Source organism: Callorhinus ursinus, unplaced genomic scaffold (genome assembly GCF_003265705.2).
Source record: "Callorhinus ursinus isolate GAN/ISIS: 27379988/994484 unplaced genomic scaffold, GSC_fseal_2.0 scaffold1, whole genome shotgun sequence".
Classification (NCBI taxonomy): domain Eukaryota; kingdom Metazoa; phylum Chordata; class Mammalia; order Carnivora; family Otariidae; genus Callorhinus; species Callorhinus ursinus.
In genome coordinates this window covers 145321755-145334462 of record NW_027397063.1, presented here as the reverse complement: position 1 = coordinate 145334462, position 12708 = coordinate 145321755, and the positions used below count along the sequence as shown (strand labels likewise).

Below are 12708 nucleotides of genomic sequence, written 5' to 3'. Positions count from 1 at the left end.
CTTAGCCACTGCAGCGACGTCCCTCCACGGAGCCAACTTCTAAAAGGTCCGATTTTGTGCTCCGCGGCTCTAGCACTTGCCAGAAGCGGCCGGCGGAGGCCCCTCCCCCGCCGTCTATCATCCCGAATATCGCCTCGGATTCACTTCTCCGCACGTCCTACCTTCCAGAAAGTGGTCACTTTTCTGTTCAGAGAGTTGTTGCTACTCTCTTCCTCGGTCTCCTGTTGAGTTCGTAGGTGTTTAGAATGGTTTGATCCCTATTCAGCTGAATTCCTGAGACCAGACGAAATCTAGGTCTCCTACTCCTCCGCCATCTTGCTCCGCCCCCTTTCCATAGCTGCCTTTGAAGAAACCACCATGAAAGCTTCAAGGAAGTGACTTCTGACAATAACCCAAGGGAATCTGGAAGCAGATTCTTCCCTTGTTGAGCTCGCAGATGAAACCACAGCCCTGGTCAACATCTTGATTTCAACCCTGAGACCTTGATCAGAGAATCCAGCTAAGCTATGCATGGACTCCTGACCCACAGAAACTGAGATAATAAAATGAGTGTTGTTTATAGCCACTGAGTTTGTGGTAATTTATTGCTTAGCGATAGAAAACAAATACAGAAATTTATTCTTAAATAAGTGAATTGGAGCTCTGCAATGCACATTAGCTTTTCTAGTGGGAGAGTGGTGCAATGGGATCGACAGCATGGGTGTCACATACACATTTCTGCAGCCAGTTAGATGACATTCCAGGATCTTCTTATCTGTTTGAAGATGTCTCCAAAGGGATGGATGGCTAGTATGGTTGGCCTTGTTTCTGATCCTGAAATTACCACCTGTTTAGCTAGCCAGGCTTCTTTGCCTTTTCAGTGGAACAACTGAAGTGGTGTGACTAACCCAAGACCATGCTTTCAAAGTAATGACTAAGCTTATGTTAGGGTTGTAGCCATCTCTTTATCTGCATCCTGCCTCTTGTTAAATAGTTCAGTTCAAGTAAAAACATTTGTTGAGCATTTGCTATATTACAGGCTTCCTTAAAGATGGGGACAGGAAGGGGTATTATTAATGATAATAGAGTGGGGAGCAGAATCAAAGTCAAGGGCGTACAGTCCTATAGAAATTTCAATAGCCATCTACTCTAATAGCTATTATAAATGGTCAAGTGTTATAATGGATAGCAAAAGGTTGTGGCTCCACGATTTTCTGATTATGTGACTTTATAAAAATTAAGCCTTCATAGGCTTCATCTGAAAAGTGAGCTTAACAATAATGACAACAATGATAATAATAAATAAGGACAATGATAAAGATAACAGTAATATTGATAATATGGTTTTGAGAATTGTATGGGAACAAATACACATGGTACTGACATTACAGTAAACACTCAATATATGTTACTATTGTAATATTATTGTTTATGAAGGAAATAAATAAGGGAAGTCTTCCTGTACAAAACAACCTTTTAACTAAGCCTAAAATTATTGCTAGGTATTTAATTGGGGGAGTATGGGAAGATTACAGGTAGAAGAGCTATTGATGATCAAAGACCCAGAGGTGGAAAGCAAATGGTGAGTTGGATGGACCATGGCTTCCTGTAGTCTTTCTATCACATCTTCCTTCTTTCTTTTGAAAGAACTCAACAGTTTGTTTCTTTCAGACTAGAGCTTGGATTTTAGAATGGCATAGATGTTGGCTTCCAAGTCCCCATTAAGTTTACTTTCTCTCTGTAACTGGGATTTAAACTTTTACACTCAGGAAAATAAGGATGGTATATGGCTGGTCCACAATTTCAGAGTGCCACAGCCTTAGCTCTGGGCAGGGCCTGTTTAGGAAGCAAACTAAAGAGTATGTGGGTTCTAGCTACCCCAGGCTTTGGGGAATGGGAAAGTGTATAGTCTCAGGTGTGAAAGGGCCCATTAGTGATTAATTTCATTGAAAAACAATCTTAGCTCCACAAAACCAAATGTGGTAGGGTAGGTTTCTTTTTCACCTCACTCGGCAAAGAGGCAGAGACACATAGGAATTCATCCAAGTTATATATTGAAGGAGGGGTCAACATTATCATGAGAAAGAACTTGTAGGTACTCCAGTTTGAAGACTCTGAAAGCTTTAAGCCTCCACTTACAAATGGCAGTACGTATTTCCCTGTGGTTACCAAGGGTAGACCCAAGACCCTGGGGGTGAGAATAGAGGACTGGAGGATAGAAATGGAAACAAGAAGGAGAAGGGACATTAGAGAGGACATCTTGGGTGTTCATAGAAGTTGAATTGTGTGTGGCATGAAGGGGAAATTGATGGCAAAATAAAGCCCTCTCCTGGATTCCGGGACTGTTTATGACTGTCTGCTTACTCCCCATTATGGCCTTTACCCGTGCAACTCTTCTGCATTGTCGACAAAGCTCTGGGATTAATTTGGGTGGTAGGTGTTAAAATTGCATGATACTGTTGCATGTTGCACATTTTTGGCCTCTTCATAGCCTAAGAATATTCTTGGGTGAATGGGAAATATGACAGCTTCCTGTTTCTTCGAACCAGTTCTGCCCCAAGTTTTGGTGCTGGAGAGCACTGGTAAACTCACCACAAAGTCCAAGATATTAGAGTCAGCTTTGTGCTCACCATGGCTGATACCACTGCTGGTTTCGTACGTTGAACGTTACTTGGTATTTGCTCCAAAAATTATACTTATGAGTCTTGTTATTTGGAAACAACCACACTGGACTCAGAGTATGAGGTTCAAATGTTTATCACAGTGCACAGTGGATCCAGACTAGTTAAACTGTCAATGCTCAGATTGCTTGTTCTACAGGGTTGGGTTTCAAACTCTTTCCTTAGAGTGCTTGCCACTATTTATAACTTGTTTTTTTATTGCCTGTCTTATCTAGACTGTGAGTTTCCTGGGACTGGACTGTGTGTCTTGTCTACTGCTTTATACTCATGGTCTAGCCCAGGGTCTGGTACTTTCAATGCATATTTGTTGAATGAATGAATGAATGAATTTCAATGACACTTTCCTGAGTCCATGAATATGTATTGTTTCATGTCTGTGTACCTCCAGGATTTATAAGGTCACTGTTTTTTGTTTACTATGTTCCGGACCACAGGAATAAAAGTTCTTTGGGGGTTTGTGTTGGTCTCCTCCTCTTGCTGGACATGACTGCCATTTTCTCTCTCTCTCCACCTTCTGTTCCCCTTCTTCTTTCACAGATGGTCTTACTGTCTTTCTCTGTAGCCTGCTTTTGGGTGAGCGTGTCATTAGAGAGCTAGAGGCTGGTGATTATTTTAATGTTCACACCAGTTTTGCCTCTTTGGTGAGAGAAGCAGGGGCAGGGATGGCTGTTCAACAAAGAGGGAGAGAAGGACTTCCAGTAGCACAAGTGGGGCAGCTGTGGAGGAGGGCAGGAATAGAAAGGTCCACGTTTCAGAAGTGACAAATGCTAAGGAGGTCTTTAGCTAGAGCACTATGGCCTTACCGTTGCTCAAAGTGGACAATGTGTGTAGCATCTGCCAAGCAAATAAGCACCATCTTTCTCTTTTGAAGTGTGCTGTGAACTTCTATTGTGGGGTCCAAGCCCTAGCTAGCATTTTCTAGGCCCTAATATATTTGGACACATCTCAGGCATATGTGGATTTAGACCTAAAGTATCTTCTTTTAGTTTCTAAGGTAGGCCAGGTATATTAGTATTCTTCAGAGAAACAGAACCAGTGATGTGTGTGTGTGTGTGTGTGTGTGTGTGTGTATGTATGTGTATCTAATATACATATTTCATATATATATGTGTATATATACATATATATTGGACATCCCTTAGCCCTGTCAAGTTCACACTTGAGCCTCCAAACTAAAAATTAACCACCAAACTGGGTCTCATCACGAGTCTGTATGAAAATAGAATAGTCCCTTCTTCGTGGTCCCAGGAACCAGACCCAGGGGGAGAGCAGGGACCTCAGACATGGACCTTCCTACTGCACAGCTTCTTGACAGATGAACCTTGGTGCTGGCTTGGAGGCTGGCCTCGGAGTTATGGCTGAGTATATGTTTGCATAACAATTGTGGTGGAGAAGGGGGAGGCACGGTCCCAGTATTGTGTTGGTGGCTTGAGTTGCCTTTTCTTCCTTCTGTAGAGCAATGCTGCTTGTCATTTATAATTAAACTGTCACTTCATAACTAACAAAGTCATTCTGACCGACAAGAGACTGTTGGAGGAGTCCTCTTCTCTGAGAACACTGAGCTGTTTGTCATCATTGTTGTTATTGTCTTCCTGTGGTTATGATCATTATTAATAATGATGATCATGATCATTAGGCATTGGAAGAAAATAATGATAAAATGACTCTAATTGGGCATTATAAATACATCATGTTCTTATCATTATGTTGTCTCATATTAATTATAATCACTACAATCACTATAACAATATGAACTTCTGCTTGAGTTTGTCTTCTGTATGATCAAAGCACTGAAAAACATGATCTTGTTAGCTTTCATGACATTCTGGCAAAGGGAATGGATGTTTCAAATTATGGCCCTATGTGTTGGAGTAAACCTGGACTGAAAAACTCTAGAAACAAAAAACAAAATGCAGCAAAATTAACCACAGGGAATGTGTGTCTGATGTAGTATCAAGTCTAAAATGAAACAGACTTCAGGAAGTTCAATTCTACTTTCAATGTGAATTTTGCCTCTGTCATTTCCTAGCTGTGTGACCTTGAGAAATTTGCTTTGCCTCTCTCAGCACAGTGATTCGTAGAGCTTTATTCTCCTAGTGCAATGAGAGGCAGCACCTATTTTCCTACTTTAATTATATAACACAATGCAGCTTGCAATAAGGTCCCAGGCTGTGAACTCTTGGAAGCAACCAGGTGAATAATCACTCTGGCACCTGGCACAGAGTGTGGCACATGGTTGGTTTGTGCTTAATTAATGTTGCTTGAATGTGTAGATATTAAAAGAGATTGCTTTATATAATTTATATATAACATATGATTCATATCTAGAAGAGATTTTAAGTAGGTTTATTAATTTCTAGTACACAAGCTTCTGAGATGCCTGAAGTCAGATCTAATCTGCCCTCTGCCCCAGTCAATTGCCACCCAAGGGCTCTGACTCCTTTATTTCCTTTACCCCCCCGCCCCCCAGTGCTGGATAGGGACCCATGGGGGCGGCTTGTGGGGGGAGAATGAAGTCTCTGGTTGTGGTCACTAAAACAGATGGCTCACTAATGCCTGCCATGACAATGGTCAGCCCAATGGGCCATGCTTCTGCCCATCCTCCCTCCTTCCTTCCTTCTGGTTGAGCTCTCCCTTCAGGAGCTTGCTGTCCCTTCAAGGCAATTCCTGAGCCCACACTCTATCTAACTTAACTTTCTCCACATGCAAGCATTATACACTGTGACTTGGATCTGGGTTCAGAGGATCTCCTCTTGGGGGGATCCTGAGGTTGGCTAAAAATGGCAGGTTCTCTTAGATATTCCAACACCCCTGTTCTGCATAATTTACACTCTAATTGCATCTAGGAGTAGATGTGCTGACAAAAGTAAGCTCAGTTTTGTCTCAATTATTGAAAATTCCTCATTAGTAGTGACACATTAATGCAGTTTTAGTTGTCTTTTTAAAGCACTAATCATGAAGACTTAGCACACTGTTTTCTGGCTTCTCATGCCTGACCTCATTTACTCTCCTCAAGACCAACAAATTTCCAGTGTCCTCACATTCAAAGGATGCTTCCAGGCCTGACTGCAAATCCTTTTGTGCAATTGTCCATGCTCTCACTTCTCCCTCAGAGGCCATGTGTTTGAGAGAAGGAGCCTGGATCTTCTGGGAGGAGAGGCACCAAGGGGAGCTGACCTCCGCATAACACTGAAATAAACAGAGAGGAGAGAAATGGACTCCTATTACCTGAGGCCACTGAGATTTGGAGCTGTTTATTACAGCAGCTGGTATGTTACCCTGATAGCTATAGACACTGACAGAGAAATTCCTGGAAAGTGGGTGTTGAGGAGATGGGAATTCAAGGGGGAGAGTGTTGGTGGGGCCACACTGTCTTCAGTCCTCCATTATCTTTTCACAATAATCACAGCTTCTGCCTAGCCGTTAGTAGCTTGCACTGACTTCCTTAGATGGCTCCCACAGATGAGAAGTGGAGGGGAATGACATCCCGCCAGAGCCAGAGTCAGGCACTGCACACTCTTCACCAATGTCTCCTCTGTGCCCCCTCCACCATATGCTCGCTCTTAAGCTTCTCCATAAGGTATGTGGCCATCGATCATGTCCCTGATCTCTGCCTGCGGCCCGGGCAGAGCGATGGAGGCATGGTCCTGTGGAGCAGAAGTGTGAGATGGCCATAATTTCAGGCTAACGAATGCTCCGCAGGCTCCTTTGCTGGTTGCCAGCTCTCGGCTTTGTGTGCTGGAAACATCTTGAACAAAATGTCACGGAGAGCATCTCGGCAGTGTCCTGCTGACTGAGGACATGGGGCTGCCGAGCTTGCCATCTGCCTGCAGCCTCTCTGAGGTAATTATATCAGAGTCTCTCAAGTCCTGGAACAAGGGGGATGTCAAATGCACTTTCCTTCCTCTAGGAAGGTGATTTTCATTTTCTCCGATCACTGGGAGCTGCGTATTGTTACTGTCTCCAGGTGTGTGTGAGAGAGAGAGAGGGAGAGAGAGAGAGAGAGAGAGAAGCGTTGGAGATGGGGGAGCACACGGGTGAAGGAAGAAAAGGGGCACAGTGGGAAGGGAGGGCAGGATGTGCGGTGGGGGACAGTGAGGGAGGGCCTCAGCCACTACTGAGCCCAGAGAGGGGCACATATGCTAATTTTGGCAACTTTTAATTAGACGATACTGAAAAATTTCATTATTATTTCTGCTCAGCTTTCTGAGTGTAGAGGCTTGATGTCTTCTTTATTAGTGTAATAGTCTGAAAGCATTTTCTTTTTTCTCCGATTACTAATTTGCATTGGGAAAAAGAAATGTGTCTGATAGCTCTTGGAAGGAAAAGATTTTCAAAATTTGCTGAAAACAGAGCTTTCATACTTTTTTCCTTCTGCCCCTCCAGCTATTGCTTTTTTGTTTGGGGTGGGAGGAAAGGGGGATTCAGTTCTAAATATGAAGGGTGGTTACTGAGACTCTTGTTTGGCAAGAGAAATAAATGCAAAGCAAGTCCTCCTTGGAAACATTTTTTAAATGTGGGGCTCCTCCAAGACACCTTTCCTGGGATATGGGTCTTTTGGGTTCTTCTGACTTTAGGCAGCACACAGAGCCCTTTTGGAAAAAGAGGGACAACAGCATCTCTCACTTATGGAATTATTTATGGAATTTTTATAACAAAGGCTACTGACGAAGACTGTAAGATTTCTAGAAGGCTGGGCTGCCGCCTGGATGTTCTTGGGTCAGGTGACAAAAGGCTTGTAGACATGAAAAAGTGTGCTTTGAAACATTGTTTCTTTTGTTCTCCTAGCAAGTACACAAATCAGGTTTTTTTAAAAAAAATCATTTTGCAGTTGGAGAAATTGAATTTTTAAGGGTGAAATGATTCACTCAAGGTTGACTAGTAAGTAGGCTGAAGAACTGGCCCTATTTTCTTGGGATTGAGGGAGTTCATGGGGCATGGGACTTTCAGTTTTAAAATGAGGATGGTCTTGGGCAAAGTGGAATGAGTTGGTCACCCTACCAATTAGTTCAGTTCTGGGTCTTCAGATCCAAAAACAGGATTTTTTTCTTTTTCTTCATAGCTGATCCTGGCATATGCACTGTTTTAATTGGCTTTATTTAGGCTTTTATTATTTTGGGCTTGAATACTAGCTACCTTACCAGTGAAGTAATCTGGCTAATCTAGGGCTATTACAGGAGAATGAAAACAAATGTTGATACTGACTTGTACCTTTTGAAAAATTGCCTTTGAGAGACTATATACCTCAATAGTCCATTGCTCAAAACACATTTGGAAAATCCCAATCTTGCAATTTGTCATTAGACCTAATTTTCAGGGCCATTCAAGAGAGAGTGTGTTATTATTTTGCAGTTATATTTTGCAGCAAAATTACCTTTTAGTAATTTGCTTATTGTTTTACCTCTCTTGATTTTTTAGTTTTGCCCAGAAATATTTTCTTGCCTACCTCTATTTATACTATACATAAATATAGTATACTATATACTATATATATATACTATAAATATGTTATTATATTCTTATACCAACTTTTTCAGTGGTTAAATATCTATAACAGTAGAAAATGTGATCTATTGTTAAGTGCAGATGGTGTTTCACAACCACCATTATTTCATGGTGTAACCAGAGAGAGTTACCTGTTGAATACTGAGGACATTACATATTAGCATAGTGTAACATTTGACACATTATTCAAATATGATATAAAATTGGTAAGGATCCAGAATTTTGTTAATAAAAAGTAAGCATCATTAGAGTACCATAGATGAAACCCTAAAAAGGTTTTAGAAAAGATGTTTACCAGGATGTACTAGAGTAGAACCATATTCACAGGACATATACTCTGGCGATAGACTAGACATTAATTATTTAATTAAAAAATGAGCCAGCAGAGAATATCAATTTCTTTTAAAATTTAGTAGAAATATTACAAAATCCCATACAAGAAAGCTAAAAAAACTAAGGAGCATTAAATATTTCCCCTCCAGGAACATTTCATATTTTATCATGTATTAGCCTTACATTTCAATGTAACGTTAGGTCAAGTATTAGGCTGGACCAAATGAAGTATTTTTTAGGTCAGAAATGGTTGAGTATTGGTAATTTTATTTGGCTCGACCTAACATGACTAACATGACTATTTTCATCTTGCTGAAGGAGAAATGGAATTTCTTACTGAGACAATGAGTTTTTGGTGAGACAGGGCAGGGAGGTACCTACCCCTTCTGATTCTCAGTACAGTGATGTGTCTGTTTTTCCTCTCTCCAGCTCCAGTTCCAGTGGCTGTCACAGAACAGAAACTTGATAAATTCATGTGGGGGTTTTGAAAAATGGTCACAAATTTGTTGATACTCTTCCCATCAAGAGGTGGAGTCCATGTCCTTACCCCTTGAACCTGGATAGTCTTGTGATTATTTTGACCAATAGTTTTTTTTTTAAGATTTTATTTATTTATTTGACAGAGAGAGACACAGCGAGAGAGGAAACAGAAGCAAGGGGAGTGGGAGAGGGAGAAGCAGGCTTCCTGAGGAGCAGGAAGCCTGATGCGGGCCTTGATCCCAGAACCCTGGGATCATGACCTGAGCCGAAGGCAGACGCTTAATGACTGAGCCACCCAGGCGCCCCTATTTTGACCAATAGTACGATGGAAGTGACACCATGTGAGCCCCAAGGCTAGGTCATAAAAGGCCATGCAGGGTCGCGCGCTCTTTTCTCGGGACGGTAGAGGCCATGTAGCGTCGCCATTACTCTGAGGAGAGAACAGTCGGTAGAGGGGTGCAAAAATGCAGAGCAATAAAACCTTTAACTTGGAGAACAAAACCATACTCCAAGGAAGCATCATCAGCATCACCACCAGCAGCACCACCAGAAGCAACAGCAGCAGCCACCACCGCCACCAATACCTGCAAATGGGCAACAAGCCAGCAGCCAAAATAAAGGCTTGACTATTGACCTGAAGAATTTTAGAAAACCAGGAGAGAAGACCTTCACCCAACATAGCCGGCTCTTTGTGGGCAATCTTCGTCCTAACATCACTGAGGAGGAGATGAGGAAACTATTTGAGAAATATGGGAAGGCAGGCGAAGTCTTCATTCATAAGGATAAGGGCTTTGGCTTTATCTGCTTGGAAACACGAACCCTAGCGGAGATTGCCAAAGTAGAACTGGACAACATGCCACTCCGTGGAAAGCAGCTGTGTGTGCGCTTTGCCTGCCATAGTGCATCCCTTACAGTCCGAAACCTTCCTCAATATGTTTCCAATGAACTGCTGGAGGAAGCCTTTTCGGTGTTTGGCCAGGTAGAAAGGGCTGTAGTCATCATGGATGATCGAGGAAGGCCCTCAGGAAAAGGCATTGTTGAATTCTCAGGGAAGCCAGCTGCTCGGAAAGCTCTGGACAGGTGCAGTGAAGGCTCCTTCCTGCTAACCACATTTCCTCGGCCTGTGACTGTGTAGCCCATGGACCAGTTGGATGATGAAGAGGGACTTCCAGAGAAGCTGGTTATAAAGAACCAGCAATTTCACAAGGAGCGAGAGCAGCCACCCAGATTTGCACAGCCTGGCTCCTTTGAGTATGAGTATGCCATGCGCTGGAAGGCACTCACTGAGATGGAGAAGCAGCAGCAGGACCAAGTGGACCGCAACACCAAGGAAGCTTGTGAGAAGCTGGAGATGGAGATGGAGGCTGCTCGCCACGAGCACCAGGTCATGCTAATGAGACAGGATTTGATGAGGCATCAAGAACTTTGGAGGTTGGAAGAGCTGCACAACCAAGAAGTGCAAAAACGAAAGCAACTGGAGCTCAGGCAGCAGGAGGAATGCGGGCGCCGTGAGGAAGAGATGCGGCGGCAACAGGAAGAAATGATGCGGCGACAGCAGGAAGGATTCAAGGGAACATTCCCTGATGCGAGAGAACAGGAGATACGGATGGGCCAGATGGCTATGGGAGGTGCTATGGGCATCAACAACAGAGGCGCCATGCCCCCTGCTCCAGTGCCAGCAGGTACCCCAGCTCCTCCAGGACTTGCCACTATAATGCCAGTTGGAACCTTGGGATTGACCCCACCAACAACTGAATGCTTTGGCCAAGCTGCTACAATGGAAGGAATTGGGGCAATTGGTGGAACCCCTCCTGCATTCAACCGTGCAGCTCCTGGAGCTGAATTTGCTCCAAACAAACGTCGCCGATACTAATAAAAATTTCAATGTCTAGTTTCCCAAAAACCCTTAAAAGAAGGACCCTTTTTGGACTAGCCAGAATTCTGCCCTGGAAAAGTGTTAGGGAGTCCTCCCAATAGTTAGGTCTTCCTTGCCTGTACTACTCTGAGGGAGTTTGCTGGAGGCTGAGGGCAAGGGAGGGGCGATATTTAACAAATCAGTTCTGTGTGGTATATCGTTTAACTAATTGATTTTGTATGGTGCACTCCTGAAGTCTCACGTGATTGTTGAGGGCCTATGGGGGGGGGACCATGGCAAAATGGATCCAGTTAGAGCCTCCATTAATCTTGATCATTCCATTCTTTGTCCATCCTGTTCTATTTGGTTTCTCCTTATACCCTCCAAACCCCAGAGACACTGCCACATACACCACAAAAACAAGCATCCCCCAATGACCTTAGCCCCATTGTTCCATTCACTCGCAGGTTTGAATTCAGGCAAATGTCCACAGAGGTCACAGACAACATACATACGGTTCTGTTATATCCCATATATTACCCCTTCATGTCCTAAGGAAGACATTTTCTCTTAGAGATTTTCATTTTAGCGTATCTTTAAAAAAATATCTTGTGTTGAGTTGCCTCCCATCTTTTTTCTTGGGTTAGGACAACCCAGGAACGGCCCTTTTGTGTCTATGATGTTGCTGTTCACAGCTTTTCCTGATAGGCCTAGTACAATCTTGGGAACAGGGTTGCTGTGTGCTGAAGGTCGGACAGTAGCTCTTAGCCTTGCCTATCATAAGTAGTTATGCTGTGCATTTTTTTTATTGGTGTACCATGTTTGATTTGTCCCTGATATCTTTGGAGTTTTTCTGAGAAATGGAGCAGTAATACAGCATAAACTTATTAAAATACGTTTTAAGCCTTAAAAAAAAAAAGGCCATGCAGATTTTGCTTGGTTCTCTTGTAATGTTCATTCTTGTGACTCTCCCCTGTGCAGCACAGTTACCATGCTGTGAGAAGCCCAAGACATATGGAGAGGACACTTGTAGGTGCTTCCACGTGTGGTTGCACACGTAGAGTCCAGACTTTGATCCATTCTGGTCTGGGCACCAGACATGTAAGTGAAGAAGCTTCCAGATGTGTTGGTCCTCAGCCATTTAAATCTGAGACTGTGGACACTGGAGCAGAGACAAGCCATCCCTGCTGTATTTTGCTCAAACTCCTGACTTATAACATTCATGAGCATAATAAAATGCCCATTATTTAAGTCACTAAATTTGCAGGAGTTTGTTATTTAGCACTAGGTAAATGGAACAATGTGGAAGGAGTGTGTACTTCTTGTCCAGAAAGTCAGGCTTCATTCTGATTACAAAACTGACACGGGAGCCCCTAAGTCGTCCGAGTTCCAACCTGATGCTCCCTTGCCCACTGAAGCTCTTGCTTGCTATTGGCTGTGCAGGAGCATAAGCCATGAGTATTGAGGTGACACTGCCCTTTATTGGCTTGATGATCTGAGAACCCTGAAGAGGGTTTCTGCCTACTGTGGGAATCTCAGTCTGTAGACACTTGGGTTGTCAAAAACATCCCTTGAAGAAAGTGCCCTTGATTGGGTTCTGAATGCTGCTAGAATGCCAAAGATGCCTCATGTGTGCATATCATTTAATTTTAAAATAACTTTACAACATATTTTTAAAGGAGCAATACATATTCATTATAGCAGGAATTGAAAATACAGACAAGCCAATAGAAGAAGTCAAGACATCTATAGTCCTAGACATCCAGAGACAATTGCTGTTAACACCTCCCAAACATCCTTTACTGGGCACAAATCACATGACCCAGGTATATAATATAATATAATATAATATAATATAATATAATATAATATAAT

The 12708-nt window shown here is 42.8% G+C and overlaps 1 pseudogene; it reads left to right on the top strand.

Moving 5' to 3' along the window:
- Positions 1 to 9365: 9365 nt before the first annotated feature.
- LOC112833515 (non-POU domain-containing octamer-binding protein pseudogene) lies at positions 9366 to 11721 on the top strand (annotated as a pseudogene).
- Positions 11722 to 12708: the final 987 nt, after the last annotated feature.